This window comes from Bufo gargarizans, chromosome 1 (assembly GCF_014858855.1).
Source record: "Bufo gargarizans isolate SCDJY-AF-19 chromosome 1, ASM1485885v1, whole genome shotgun sequence".
Taxonomy (NCBI): Eukaryota; Metazoa; Chordata; class Amphibia; order Anura; family Bufonidae; genus Bufo; species Bufo gargarizans.
In genome coordinates this window covers 732,581,069-732,597,036 of record NC_058080.1, presented here as the reverse complement: position 1 = coordinate 732,597,036, position 15,968 = coordinate 732,581,069, and positions in this window count along the sequence as shown.

Here is a 15,968-nt window from a genome sequence, read left to right as displayed (position 1 = left end):
CTGCTGCAGCTCTCTCCCTATCACAGCTCATGGAAGTGTCTTTTCTTCTGCGCTTCTTCCCTATGACAGCTCAAGGGGAGTTTTCTTTTTTGCTGCAGCTCTCTCCCTATCACAGCTCAGGGGGGATGTCCTTTCTGCTGTAGCTCTCTCCCTATCACAGCTCAGGGGGGATGTCCTTTCTGCTGCAGCTCTCCCTATCACAGCTCAGGGAGGATGTCCTTTCTGCTGTAGCTCTCTCCCTATTACAGCTCAAGGGGGGGGGGGGGGGTGCCCTTTCTGCTGTAGCTCTCTCCCTATTACAGCTCGGGGGGGGGTGCCCTTTCTGCTGTAGCTCTCTCCCTATCACAGCTCAGGGGGGATGTCCTTTCTGCTGCAGCTCTCTCCCTATCACAGCTCAGACGGGATGTCCTTTCTGCTGCAGCTCTCCCTATCACAGCTCAGGGAGGATGTCCTTTCTGCTGTAGCTCTCTCCCTATTACAGCTCGGGGGGTGCCCTTTCTGCTGTAGCTCTCTCCCTATCACAGCTCAGGGGGGATGTCCTTTCTGCTGCAGCTCTCTCCCTATCACAGCTCAGGGGGGATGTCCTTTCTGCTGCAGCTCTCTCCCTATCACAGCTTCTAACAGAAGATCCGTCTGGTGGCATTTGAAGCATGGAACCTCAGCAGGTGGATGTGCACATTACTTTACAGACTAAACACCAGGGGGCACCATTATAATGAAGTAAAGAGAATACCTTCCAAGTGGAGTGTTTTAGTAACAGAACGTAAATGATAAAAGTAGCTAGTTTTTCCATATTGAGTTATTTTATTAAATATTATTATTAATATTATTATTTATTTGAAAGCGACATTAATTCCATCTGTACAGGGGGAGAGACCCTGTCCTTGAGAGCTTACAATCTACAAAAAATTTAATAGCTATCCCAACATGTACATGGGAACACACAAAGCACCATACACACTTATGTTCACATATACACATACAGACGTGGACAAAATTGTTGGTACCCTTTGGTCAATGAAAGAAAAAGTCACAATGGTCACAGAAATAACTTTAATCTGACAAAAGTAATAATAAATTAAAATTCTATAAATGTTAACCAATGAAAGTCAGACATTGTTTTTCAACCATGCTTCAACAGAATTATGTAAAAAAATAAACTCATGAAACAGGCATGGACAAAAATGATGGTACCCCTAACTTAATATTTTGTTGCGCAACCTTTTGAGGCAATCACTGCAATCAAACGCTTCCTGTAACTGTCAATGAGACATCTGCACCTCTCAGCAGGTATTTTGGCCCACTCCTCATGAGCAAACTGCTCCAGTTGTGTCCGGTTTGAAGGGTGCCTTTTCCAGACTGCATGTTTCAGCTCCTTCCAAAGATGCTCAATAGGATTGAGGTCAGGGCTCATAGAAGGCCACTTTAGAATAGTCCAATTTTTTCCTCTTAGCCATTCTTGGGTGTTTTTAGCGGTGTGTTTTGGGTCATTGTCCTGTTGCAAGACCCATGACCTGCGACTGAGACCAAGCTTTCTGACACTGGCTAGTACATTTCTCTCTAGAATTCCTTGATAGTCTTGAGATTTCATTGTACCCTGCACAGATTCAAGACACCCTGTGCCAGACGCAGCAAAGCAGCCCCAGAACATAACAGAGCCTCCTCCATGTTTCACAGTAGGGACAGTGTTCTTTTCTTGATATGCTTCATTTTTTCGTCTGTGAACATACAGCTGATGTGCCTTGGCAAAAACTTCGATTTTTGTCTCATCTGTCCACAGGACATTCTCCCAGAAGCTTTGTGGCTTGTCAACATGTAGTTTGGCATATTCCAGTCTTGCTTTTTTATGATTCGTTTTCAACAATGGTGTCCTCCTTGGTCGTCTCCCATGTAGTCCACTTTGGCTCAAACAACGACGGATGGTGCGATCTGACACTGATGTTCCTTGAGCATGAAGTTCACCTTGAATCTCTTTAGAAGTCTTTCTAGGCTCTTTTGTTACCATTCGGATTATCCGTCTCTTAGATTTGTCATCAATTTTCCTCCTGCGGCCACGTCCAGGGAGGTTGGCTACAGTCCCATGGATCTTAAACTTATGAATAATATGTGCAACTGTACTCACAGGAACATCTAGTTGCTTGGAGATGGTCTTATAGCCTTTACCTTTAACATGCTTGTCTATAATTTTCTTTCTGATCTCTTGAGACAGCTCTTTCCTTTGCTTCCTCTGGTCCATGTCGAGTGTGGTACACACCATATCACCAAACAACACAGTGATTACCTGGAGCCATATATATAGGCCCAATGGCTGATTACAAGGTTGTAGACACCTGTGATGCTAATTAGTGGACACACCTTGAATTAACATGTCCCTTTGGTCACATTATGTTCTGTGTTTTCTAGGGGTACCATCATTTTTGTCCATGCCTGTTTCATGAGTTTATTTTTTTACATAATTCTGTTGAAGCATGGTTGAAAAACAATGTCTGACTTTCATTGGTTAACATTTATAGAATTTTAATTTATTATTACTTTTGTCAGATTAAAGTTATTTCTGTGACCATTGTGACTTTTTCTTTCATTGACCAAAGGGTACCAACAATTTTGTCCACGTCTGTAAATACACACAAAGGGGGACTCCTATCAAATCAGATACATCAGTTTTGTGGCTTAAAAAAGCAGCCATTCATGGTGATTGTGCCGTTGTCTGTGACATTTGGTCAATTTTTTCGACATTTTATGTTCCTCGCCACTTTTCAATCTGACTTTTCAAAGAGCTAAAAATAAGATTAGGCCTGGATTATGGCACATTTACCATGTGCAAAGTCACAACCTACGCCAGGCAACCCCCACATAGAGGTATAAGCCACATTATCAGGCCAAATATATTATTAAGGTGCGCCATTTCAGAAATTTGGAGCAGGCACACAAAGACAGACTTATAACTGACACAAAAAATAGATGCATAAATATAAACATATACAGATCGATAACGATGACCGAGGCGCATGCACACACATGTACAGATCATGGATATACACGCACATTACAGTTTTGTCACATATTTTTTAATGCTGCAATTTGTGATCATTTGTAATATAGCAAAAACAGCAGGTGTGAACACAGGCTAAACAATGGATGGCCATGCTAGATGTCACCAGACTGAATGCATCCCAACTTTCACATTTGTTAAGGAATATCCTGCAAAAAAAGCTTCAAATTATGCAAAGCCAATATATGCACGTTTTGTAGTTTTTGGGGAGTGTCAGAGACAAGGATTCCATTTTTCTGAGAAAGGGGATCCAGATGCTGGTAGGTATGCCCACATAAGAACGAGCACCTCATAGGGTACACTTGCCCCCTGGTCAATTGTGTAACTGTACATGGCAATCTAAATGTGCCCTATTTGTATGTAATTCTATGTTGTGAATGTATGCCTGCAATGTTAATGGTTGCCACTAGATGGCTCTGTAGCACCATATTTAAGGACTGCAAGCAGGAAGTGAATCAGTGTGTGGCTGAAACTACATGGGACAAAGCTGGGATTCAAGCATGAAGGGGTTCCAAAAGAGAGGGCCTGACAAAGAAGAAACCCCCAGAAAGCCTGCTGTTAGTCAGGTGGTTGCAGAGGGCTTTGATGTTGGTAAACTCAGTGCAGCAGTCTTAATTCCAGTCCCAGTAAGACACCGTGGTGCAGGAGACATCAGCAAGATGACATTGGGTTGCAAAAATACGTGATAGACTTTTGAACTTAGCGATAGTTTAGGACTTTAATGCCCAACGGGACAAGTCAGGCATCAATGTCTTAGGCTTGCATCATTTCTAGAGCAGGAGTGTGTGATGTGCAGAGGGGAGTGCGTACAACCTGATACATGCAAATCACAGACCCCCAGGAGAACTTGGAGGACTGGTCAGTTTTTGAAGAGAGAATGTTGGTGAACTGTAGTGAGATCCAAGAATGACTGAGCCTGCGAAGTGAGGGATGCTGAAGCAGCTGCAGAGGGATGAGATAGTGCTAGTAGGGGTCCAGGGCCAGGTAGTTTCCCGTGGGGTTCTTGTAAGAGTGACTAGCCTTGTTACTTGGTGGGCTTCTGAATGCTGTAAAGCAGTGCCATACTATGGAAGCCCTTCACAGTCTACACAAGTCTACACAAGTCCAAGTACTGAGCTTACTAAGAGAGAGAGAGAGAGAGATGCAAGAGCACCATGAGATAAGTGTTAACAAGGGACCACTGTCTGTGCAAATTGCAAGCGTAAAAGGCTTGCATGCTACAAAACATGAAGAGTTTGTGGTCATATGCATTCTGGAAAAGGTAGTGGCTTAGCAGCTGCAGACCCCCTCAGGATGTCAAAGCATCATAATCAATTGGCTGGTGCAACCCACAAATCAGTGCCTAGGTATGATATGCTGTGGTAGACCTATAGACCTATAGTGCTCCCTTAGACCTATAGTAGCACATAGGTTCAGTCACCTTGGGATGCAGTATGACCAGTAGATCTAAACCTTGGAATCGTGAATTTTGACACAAACCTTCTACTCCTCAGAGACTGCAACCATTAAGGTTGTGTGCCTCTATGTGATAAGAAATTGTCATTGTTGGCTTATAGCACTACGTGTCAACATGGTCCAACCAAACACCCAACCCCACTTCCAGCCATGTTGTCTCCAAACCTGGAGAATAGAAACACTTTATCATACTCGGCTCCTCGTTGGCTTGACATCATCCTATGGTAGGATGCCCGATTTAGGAGTAGTTCCTGCGTCCCAATTTTCTGGCATCAACTCTGCATTAACTCTACATTTACCCAGCTATGCCAGTTATGCTCTACTGTTCCAGACTGCAGTATCCCGCATAAACTCAGCTACTTCAGCTCTACGGTTCTGCTACTCCAGTCTTTCTGCTCTGCTGGCCCATCCCTGATTGTCCTCATGGCTCAAGATTTGCTCTTCTGGGCATGCGGCTTAGTGGATCCACCTCACTAGGTAAGAATTTATAATTTTCCTTAGGATAGTCCGTCAGTATTTGATAATTTGGGATCCATAGTGCCACTTTATTGTCTGGTACTGTGGGTCATTTTAGTGGTCAGAAATCCCCTTCAACAACAGAAGAAGACAACTTGCTGCCACTTAAATGCGGTACCTAGAGATGAGCGAAGTATTAAAAAATCACTGTACCCCACAGATGCCGCGTATAAAATAAAAAAATAAAACAATTACATCATACTTACCTCATCCGTTTGCTTGCGACAGGCCGGCCGCTGCCGTCTTAATTGCAGATCTGGTGTGAAATCTTGCGCGGCCCGTCACGTTGGCCGGCGCGGTGACATCATACTTCACCGCGCATTGGATTACGTGCCAGATCTACAATGAAGATGGAGGCGGCCGGCCAGTCGCGTACAAATGGATGAGGTACAATTTCTTTAGTTTTTTTTTACACCATTTCAGGGAAAACTGATTCGCTACTATGAAGCATGAAGAAATTCGCTTTCGCAGCAAATCGAATTTTTACTGAAAATTGGATTTTCGCTTAACACTAGCGTAAGCGTTCTCTTTCATTCACTGTGTAGATGTGCCAGGCTCCGGCTGTTGTAACCTTACATCACAGCGTCTTGATCAGCAGTAGACTTGGCTGTTCTACGTGTTTATCCCTCGTCTCTAAGATCGCTTTCTGTTTATGATTTCACTCACTCGGGGGGTTGGGGCATCTGCTGGGTCCTCACTTCCATTTACAGCTTCGATAACCTGGACACTCAGTCACGCAATGATCTCTTTTCAAGCATTTGTATGTAACGAGGGAGGATGGTGCCCCATGGTAACAACTCCCCGGGCACATTACACTTCTAGTATCGTCTCAAATAGTCCCAGTGCACCCGCCTGTAACATCTGAGCTGTGTGCGCTCTACTTTCTAATGATTCCCTTACATTAGGTTACCGTTATTGTCTTTTTTATTTATTTTTTTGATACACTTGGATATATGCAAACCTGCAACTACGGGGAAATAATCCGCCGTGTGCAGTCGTCATCCCGACCGAGTTCCCCAACCCAGACATAGTTGCAGAGGCTGGACATTTGCACGGTCCACTATATGGTATAGGATTGGGTTCACTGACCTATACATGTATTTGAATAGCCTGACTTAGGGCTCATTCAGACGACCGTATATTTGTGTCTGCATCCGTTCTGCAATTTAATGGAATGGGCGCAGACCCATTCATTTCAATGGGGCCGCAAAAGATGTGGACAGCCGCGGCCCAGCAAAAAAGATAGAACATGTCCTATTCTTATCAGTGTTTGAGCTGGCCACTCCATTCTGCAAAATGCGGAACGCACACGGCGAGTATCTGTGTTTTGTGGATCCGCAATTTGCGGATACAGTCGTCTGAATAAGCCCTATGGGAAAGAGGCCTCAAAAGACTTCCTTGTAGGACTAGCTCAGCTAAATGTAATGATACATTTCACTTGACGATCCATTGCTTCCTTCTGGAGAAAAAGGACTTTTAATTTATATGCAAATGAGCAGTTAAGTGCCAAGAGGACGGGCCCAAGTCTCTCTGTGCTCCTCCTGCTTCCTTTGCCAGCCTCTCCTTCTTGTTTGGCAGGGTCAGGTTCTGTCACACCTGTGACAGTTGTTAGAAGGTCTGAAAGACTGACTGCACATGAGTGATCTGACAGCCTCTTTTGGTTTCACTTTGTCTGTGTGTTGCTGGTATGTCCACTCCTCCTGTTCAGGTGTGAGTCATGTGACCTTTACCTCTCCCTATTTAGTCTGACTTTACCCATCACTCCTTGCTCTAGTTAGCTTAATTTGGTTTTAGAAGATCTGGAGTGTTGTTCTTGTTGAAGTCCTGTTCATCCTTCATCCTCAGAAGTTGTGTTCCGCTTGTTGTGTTTTGTATTTCCCCCTCCCCCTGGTTGTTTACTAGACCTCAGCAAGACGCTGGTTCCTTCACCAGGGAAGGTACGGGTTGTCTCTGCCCTGTCATTATCTTTAGGGCATCCGAGGGTTACCAGGGTTTTCCAGGTTCCTGTTTATGGGCATCTCTACCATTGATAGGTGCCTATACGGATAGGAGTTAGGGCCAGGAGCAGGGTTTTATAGGTGGTGACCCTTTTCCTTCCCTAGCGGTGAGGTCTAGTGTCTTTCCTCTTCCTTCTTGTTGTCTTTTGGTGTTCTCCCCTACTACATCCGTGACAGGTTCCTGCTGTCATCTCGCCCCTCCATACAGGGGGGACTGGCAGTGGTAGCAGGAGGAGCAAGGGCACACAGTGGATTGGACCCGCCCTCGGTGCACTTAACTGCTCATTTGCATATGGATTTGAAGCACTTTTTCTTCAGAAAGAAGCAATGGATCGCTAAGGCATTTGTTAAGTGAAAGGTATCATTACAATTAACTGAGCTACAATGCATTGGTTTATCAGTTGCAACTTCTTAAAGTCACAAAAATACAAATGTTTCATATGCCCACAAGACAGGGCATGTTGGGAGTTGTAGTCTTGCAACAGGTTTGAGACAACTGCTGTAACACATTTATACATACAGTATAATAGCCACCGCCAGATACAGAAGAGCCTGGTCCTCATTCACTCCTCCTCCTATCTTCCATGTAGTAGGGACTAAATCACCTTTACATGTCTTCCATCACTGACATTCACACTACAACCCCAATCGGTACTGGAGGGACATAGATGCCCCACGAGTGTGTAGTCTATAGAGACAAGCGTTTGCAGATCACCAAGCGGATGCCAGCAGATACCTACAGCAATGTGCTCCTACACATGCTGTGCTGCCTGCAGTGGGTATGGCTCTGCCTGTGTGCGCATCTCTGCGCATGGGAAACCGCTCCTCTGGTTACAGAGATCAGCAGCTACGTGTTTGTCTTTGATTATTTTAAGTTCACATTTTATTACCGCACAATTTAGAGACCAGGACAAGAAAAATACACACATTAATCAGTCATCAGCTTAGACAAAAACAGCTGTAGCTACAAGGACTGGGTCTCACTGTATCATCACCCCAGGGTTTATAGACCCCCGCTCTAATAATACTGGAAAAATCACAGCTTCAATAAACATGACATCTATTATATTACCACTGTGTACATAGGAGCAGTATTATAGTGGTTGTAAGGTATTCCTGTACAGAGGGCTGTATATTATAGTAGTTATATTCTTGTACAAAGGAGCAGTATTATAGTAGTTATAGTATTGTACATAGGAGACAGTATTATAGTAGTTATATTCTTGTACATAGGAGGCAGTATTATATTAGTTGTATTCTTGTACATAGGAGACAGTATTATAATAGTTATATTTAGGGATGAGCGAATCGACTTCGGATAAAACATTCAAAGTCGATTCGCTTAATACTTTGAATACTGTAAATAGCGAGCGCTCCGTACAGTATTAGAATGTATTGGCTCAGATGAGCCGAAGTTATTACTTTGTGAAGTATCGCGAGACTTCGCATAATAGCTTCATAAATCAATTTCTACTGTAAAAAAACATTTCCCGAAATCTGGTTCGGTTCCATGTGGTACCTTGGAACCGAACCAGAGTTCGGGAAATAGTTTTATGCGAAGTATTATGCGTCATCCAAGGTCGATTCGCTCATCCCTAGTTATATTCTTGTATATAGGAGGCAGTATTATAGTAGTTATATTCCTGTACATAGGAGCAGTATTATAGTAGTTATATTCCTGTACATAGGAGCAGTAATATAGTAGTTATATTCTTGTACATAGGAGGCAGTATTGTAGTAGTTATACTCTTGTACATAGGAGCAGTACTATAGTAGTTATATTCTTAACCATATTTCTTTTTATTAAAGTAAAATCAAGGCCATATGCCCACACATGACATCAGTACAGTGACATTAAGGCACAAGAATAAATATCCATCATACAAGTCACGTGTAGACACAACAAGCGATTATAGCCATCAGTCAGAGATATACAGCAAGAGGGGGGAGGGGGAAGATGGGAAGGAACATTTAGGGAGGAGAGGGGGTAGGGAGAACAGGGAAGGGAAGAAACCTGCTCTATCATGTAAAATTCCTATACGCTCTCCACGGGGACCACAATTTTAAGAAGCGGGGACGTGTGTTGGTTTCCCAATGCGCCAGCTCCTCAAAGCGGTATATCTGGTCCACCTTATCGGTCCACATAGGGAGAGTCGGAGGGGAGTCATCTTTCCATAGAAAGGGTATAAGTAACTTAGCTGCTGTGATCAGCATCGTCGGGAGATTGTTCTTGGCGGGAGTGAGGGTACTATTAGGGCACCATAACAGGACGAGCTTAGCGTCCAGGACAATCCTGGTTTTGCAGATATGATTTATCAGTGACTCTACCAGTTTCCAATACGATTGGATCTTATGGCATTGCCACCAGATGTGTGACAAGGAGCCAGTTTCTATGCCACACCTCCAGCACTGTTCAGGAACTTCTGGGTTCAACTTATGCAAGAATTCAGGCGTTTTGTACCACCTGCTGAGGAGCTTAAAGGAATTCTCCTGAATCCTCACACAACGGTTGAAGCCGTGTGAGTGGGCTAGGACAAAGGCTCTCTCCGGTTCTGTAAGAGTCAGAGATAGCTCCCGCTCCCAGGAGTTCACTATAGTAGTTATATTCTTGTACATAGGAGCAGTATTATAGTAGTTATATTCTTGTACATAGGAGGCAGTATTATAGTAGCTATATTCTTGTACATATGAGCAGTATTATAGTAGGTATATTCTTGTACATAGGAGGCAGTATTATAGTAGTTATATTCTTGTACATAGGAGGCAGTATTATAGTAGTTATATTTCTGTACATAGGAGAAGTATTATAGTAGTTATATTCTTTTACATAGGAGCAGTATTATAACAGTATTATAACAGTTGTTTTCTTGTGCATAGAGGATAGTATTACAGTATATTGTTACACATAGGAGCAGTATTATAGTAGTTATATTCTTTTACATAGGAGCAGTATTATAGTAGCTATATTCTTGTACATAGTACGCAGTATTATAGTAGCTATATTCTTGTACATATGAGCAGTATTATAGTAGGTATATTCTTGTACATAGGAGGCAGTATTATAGTAGTTATATTCCTGTACATAGGAGGCAGTATTATAACAGTATTATAACAGTTGTTTTCTTGTGCATAGAGGATAGTATTACAGTATATTGTTACACATAGGAGCAGTATTATAGTAGTTATATTCTTTTACATAGAAGCAGTATTATAGTAGTTATATTCTTTTACATAGAAGCAGTATTATAGTAGCTATAGTAGCTATATTCTATATATTATTGCGAGTGTATGGTGGGCTTTGAAGGATAGGTGAGAGGGTGTGAGTCGTGGGGTACCCACCAGCCATGGGAGGACTACTATAGAGTAGGAAGAGGAGTATTGCGCAATTTGCACCCAAGATTTAGATGTATCAATACGGGCCATATCTAGTAGCCGAGCATAGGAAGTAGAATGGTAGTAAAGTCGACAATCTGGGAGACCAACCCCCCCTTTCTCAGTCTCCTTGGAGCGGGTCAATATTTCCCATTTAATCTGTGGCCTACCGGGTGCCCACACAAATTGCGTGAAGCATCGACGAATCTGGGACCAGAATATGGATGGAATATGGAGGGGGATGTAGTTTTGGCAGCAGGGTCATCTTCAGGATACAAATCCTAATAAACCAGGAGAAATCCCGCCGGCGCCAGCTCTCCAAGTTTTTCTGAAATTGTTGGAGAAGGGGGGTAAAATTTAGCCTGAAACGCTGCATTAGATCGCCAGTGATTTTTATTCCGAGGTATGTTATTACATTTGGCAGCCAGGAGAAAGGAAAAGAGGCTTTGAGGGAAGAGACCAGTGCACCTGGTAGGGAGATATCTATGGCCTCAGACTTAGACATGTTAATTTTGAAGTTGGTCCAAGCGCCAAAATGGGAGATCTCATGGAGTTAGGATGGAGATGCGGGGATTGGTTATTACACTTACCGAGCTATATATTAAAAGACTGTTGTTGAACATTTAACAAGTGCACTGCATTAATTGCACTTTACCAACTATACCCTATCAATTGCATTTTTTAAATCGGCGTGGAAGATCTTAAAGGGATTTTATGAACCTTATGAAATAATACGTGACATCCTAATCAACTACTAACCACCCTCATGAATTCAATTTTTTTCTAAACCTCCAGGAATTTTTATCTGAATAATTTTTTGGTAATTTTAGATATTGATTTATATTGTCATACATAATAATTGGGAATAATATTGTGAATATATTAACTTGTTATTATAATAAATATGTTGTACCCAATGTGCAGTACCAGATATTGAGTGCCTACTATACATTTATATATATTACCATTTCTCAATTGTGGTTGGGGTGAACCACAGCATAGTGAGAGCACCTGTCTGTGATAACAGGAAGGGTGAGCCACTATCTACATAAAACATTTGTATTCACGCACTCCAATCTTTATTCCTGAGATGTCCATGACTAAAACGTATAGGAGGGGGGACAGTGGGCAGCCCTGGTGCGTCCCATTGCAAATTGAGAAGGGGGGGAAAGAGTGCCATTAATTTCAACTCGTGCTGTGGGTTGTTAGTATAAGGCGAGAATCTTTGACAGAAAAATCGGGCCTACACCCAGGTGTGAGAGGACGGTATGTATGGAGTGCCAAGATATATGATCAAAGGCTTTTTCTGCAACTAGGGATAAGATCATGAGGGGGGTCTTATTTGTTTTAGCGTGATGAATGATGTCTAGGGTTTTAAGAGTGTTGTCCTGGTCGGTGTGGATCAGTGAAGATAAATAAGCGTTTAATCTGTTTGGCAAATGTCTTGAGATCCACATTCAAGAGGGATATAGGAAGATAACTGGCACATAGGTGCGGGTCCTTACCCGATTTTGGGATGACTGTAATATGGGCGTCAGTGGCCTGCCGCGGGAAGGGAAACCCAGGAGCCACCGCGTTAAAGACTTGGAGCAGAAGAGGAGAAAGAGAAGAAGTGAGGGACTTGTAAAACCTAGCTGTGAACCCGTCAGGGCCTGGGCTTTTGCCCCCTAGTAGGGATTTAAGAACCATTTGGAGCTCAACCGCCATGAATGGTGCCTCCAGGCTAGCAGAGTCTACTGAAGTTTGGGTAGATGAGAGGCGGGTTCAGGTGTATTATCTGTTTGCTTTAGGTGAAATTGGAGCTCCGAGTAAAATGAGGATGCAATTTCTGTGGTGGTGTGTACCATGCATTCCTTGGGGTTTTTGATGGCAGGGATGTGGGTGACAGCTAATTTGCCCCTTAGAGCTCTTGCCAACATACGTCCACTTTTATTTCCATATTCATAACATTTGCTGCGACATATTTGTATCATGCGCTTATTGGACGCTTCCAAGAGGCGTTTGGCATCTATATGTGCATTTTGAAGATCACAGAGAGTCGACAAGGAAAGTGCAAGTTCCAGAGAGGCAACCTTTTGTAGTGCGAGTTTAAGAGAGTGCGCTTTCTCCTTCTTGAGACGGGAGCCATGTTTAATGAGAACACCCTGAAGAACACATTTCAGGGCCTCCCATTTCATTGGGAGAGGGGTGGTGTCTGCACTGTGATCAGTCAAAAAATTTGTTATAGTGCTGGTAAGGTCAGCAACGCAAACCAGGTCAAGAAGGAGAGACTCATTCAAACGCCATGTCCACTCCTGTCTAGTGAGAAAGGGGAGGGTCAAGGAGCAACATATCGGGGTGTGGTCTGACCACAAGATATTACCTATTTCGGTGGAGTCCAGCCAAGAAAAAACTGTTTGTTGAAGGAGAATGTAATCTATACGACTGTAGGAGTCGTGAGGGGCAGAGTAAAAGGTATAATCTTTATCTGCTGGGTGCTGAAGGCGCCAAGGGTCACGTAATTGCAGTTGGAGTAGTGCTCGCTTGACTTTTTTAATAGTGGAGTAGATAAGGGAGGCACGCCCGGTCGAGTTGTCAAGTGTGGGGGCGAGAGTTAGATTACAATAGCCACATAAGATGTCCGAGATAAAGGATGCTTGATTCTGATTAAGGGCATAGACATTGAGAAAGGTGAATTCACGTCCACCGAATAGTAGTACCAGGATCAAGTATCTGGCCCCGGGGTCGGCAGTACAGGCCAGCACCTGGTGAGGTAATGATTTTTGTCTTATTCACTGGATTGTTTGCAAGGTGCCAGGTCGTGTAGTGCCGATCTTGTATTCCCGGGGCATTACCTTCTTTAAAGGGCGTTTCCTGAAAACAGACGTGTACTTTCTGGCGGTGGAAGTGGTGGAGTACTTGGGCTCTCTTTTCAGGGGTATTGAGACCTTTCGCGTTGAAAGATGCAATATTCAGCGATGCCATTTCTACGGGAAGAGAACACAAGGGAAAAGGGAGAGGGTGACATACAAGAGACGAGAAAGAAACAAAAGGTAAAAGGAGTGAGAAAGAAAAAAAACACGGATAGTATGACCAAAAGGTCTAAGGAGACAGTCACCATAGACTGAGCCGTCCCAAGGAAGTGTCTCTAACTATTGGGGGAAGGTAGCAGCTGGATAAGAGTAGGCCTACCACATTCCCAGTTGTATCAGGTTGATAGTTGAAATCACCAGCCAGTGGAAAGAACCAAGTGAGAATAGCAAAATGGTATTAGGCAAACAAGAAGAAGAAACTGTTATGGTTGTAGGATAGGAGTCCCGATCAGAGATAGCAGGTGACTCTTCAGGTGTCGAGATTGGGTGAGGATCCACGTCTGAGACCAGCAGGTAATTTCTGTCCTCGTCCCTGCGGGGTAGGTGTGTGTACTCCAGATGTGCCGATGACATGGGGTGAACGGGGTTGTCTCAGCAACATAAGAGCAGCAGGAACAATAGATGGCCAGGGTCCCAAGTCCACCAGCGGCAGGTCTAGCTGTTGTAGAAATTGTGGAAGATCCGAAGGGTTACTGTGTCCTTTGGGACCCGAAAAATAGAGCAAACAGATAGCCCCAGCGATATGGGATTCCAAGGTCTTTGAGAATATCCAGTAGCGAGCGCAAAGCCGCACATTGTGCTAGGGTGTGGCGTCAAAGGTCCTATAGCAAGATGATGGGGACCCCTGCATGGGACAGGGAGGAAGTCTATCGGGCTTTGATTAGGATCTGCCTCTTGATGGTATAGAAATAAATTCTGCAGATGACATCTCTATGCTTTGTTTGGTCAGGATTGGGGGGTCTCAAAGCTCTATGGGCCCTGTCGTCCTCAATGTGGGAGCTTGGTGGACGTCCCAGGAGTCAATTGAAAAGTTTTACAATAGTGGGTAGAAGGACTGTTGATGTTATTGACTCTGGAACGCCTCTGATCCGCAGATTGTTACGACAACTACAGTTTTCTATGTCATCAGTGTTGCCGTAGGGCATTCAGTTGTGCGTCGTGGATCTGCACTTTGTATTGCAAAGCTTGGACAGTTGTTGACTGTTCCTGCGTAAATGAATCAACTTTAGTGTCGAGTATGGCCATCTCAGAGCGCATTTGAGAAAATTCCCGCTTACATTCTTGCAAGATGTTGGCAGCAAAGCTAGATAAATCTGCCTTAGAAGGTAGCGAGCATATAAGGGTCCGCCATAGTGGGTGGTCTGAAGTCCTCATCAAATAAAGCGGATGGTAATCTCAGGGTGAGATGCGGAGGAGATCCCTGAGGGGATGTAGCTGCGGGGTCAGATGTAGCCTTCAGGCCTGATGAGGCAGTTTCGGATAAATGCATGCAGAAGTCGTCCCAGGTGGACCAATGGGGGAACGCCACCAGGGACGGACAAGGGGAGCGGGAAGGAGGACGAAAGGATTCCTGTAACACTTGCGGAGATGAAGTGTGAGCTGCTGGCCGGTCAGGGGACCTTTGATGGCAGCTCAAGGGCAGTCTTTGCTGAGGGAGGTCGCCGTGTGGAGATGAGTATTCCCAGGAGGACCTCCTGTGGATATCTGGAGCATCCAGAGTAGGGAGTACTTTAGGCGCCTGCACCCTGGGATAGAAGGAGGCTGCTGAAGACCTAAGAGCCATGTTTCCTGGGGTAGCAGGGCTAGGAAGCATTTGTGAGGCCCCTTGTGGGGAGGGGGGTGAGCCCCCTGCACTGACCTGCGGTGTTGCCATGTGCTGCGTCAATGCAGCGGCTTGTGGAATCTACAGCAGGTAAGAGGAACCAGGGTCCGTGCTCCTCTGGGTGGATCGCGGCCCACTGGTGACAAGGGGAGCTGGGTTCTGGAGTCGCTGGCACTGCTCCATGGAGGCGAACAAGAGAGGTACTGATGCAGACCTGGATCTTCGTCCGTCCGGTGAGGAAGGAGGGTTCCCGCGTGCTTCAGGATGCGTCTCAGAGGTCTACGTGGCAGGGCTGTCGGCGCCATCTTGCAAACGCATAGCACACTCTTTCAGGTCGGGACCCGATGCGGCGGACTGTCGGGCGAAAAGCCATGGCAGGTCACCTTGTGAAGATGCCAGGGGAGCCGTTGATCGGGCTCTACCCTTTTTGGTCATTTTGCCCATCTGTGGCTGGAGGCTGAGGGGTGCTTTCTCTGGGTGTGTGGAGGATCCCGAGCTGAGCGCATCTTCACTCCTTCATAACTGGCCACGCCCCCCCTCTGGCTTCCAGTTTATCTTCCCAATTTATCCTGGCGTTATCGTCCACTTCCGAATTTAACCCCTAAGATCTCATTATAGACGGAGGCTTTCTCAAATTGTGGCAGATCTAAGTCTGGATCAGAATTCATTGTCCAGAAAGCTTGACTCTTTTTAAGATTGACCAGAGACCCTTCAGAGTAGCTTCTGATGACTGCAGGCAACATCTGCACCTAACGAGGCTCAGATATCACCAGAGTCACATTATCCGCATAGGCAACAACACTCAAAAGCAAGCAGTGGGGACTGGTACCTCCAAAATCACACTCCTGCAGAGACCTCAGGAACGGGTCTAAGGCAAACACATACAGCAGTGGAGTCAACTG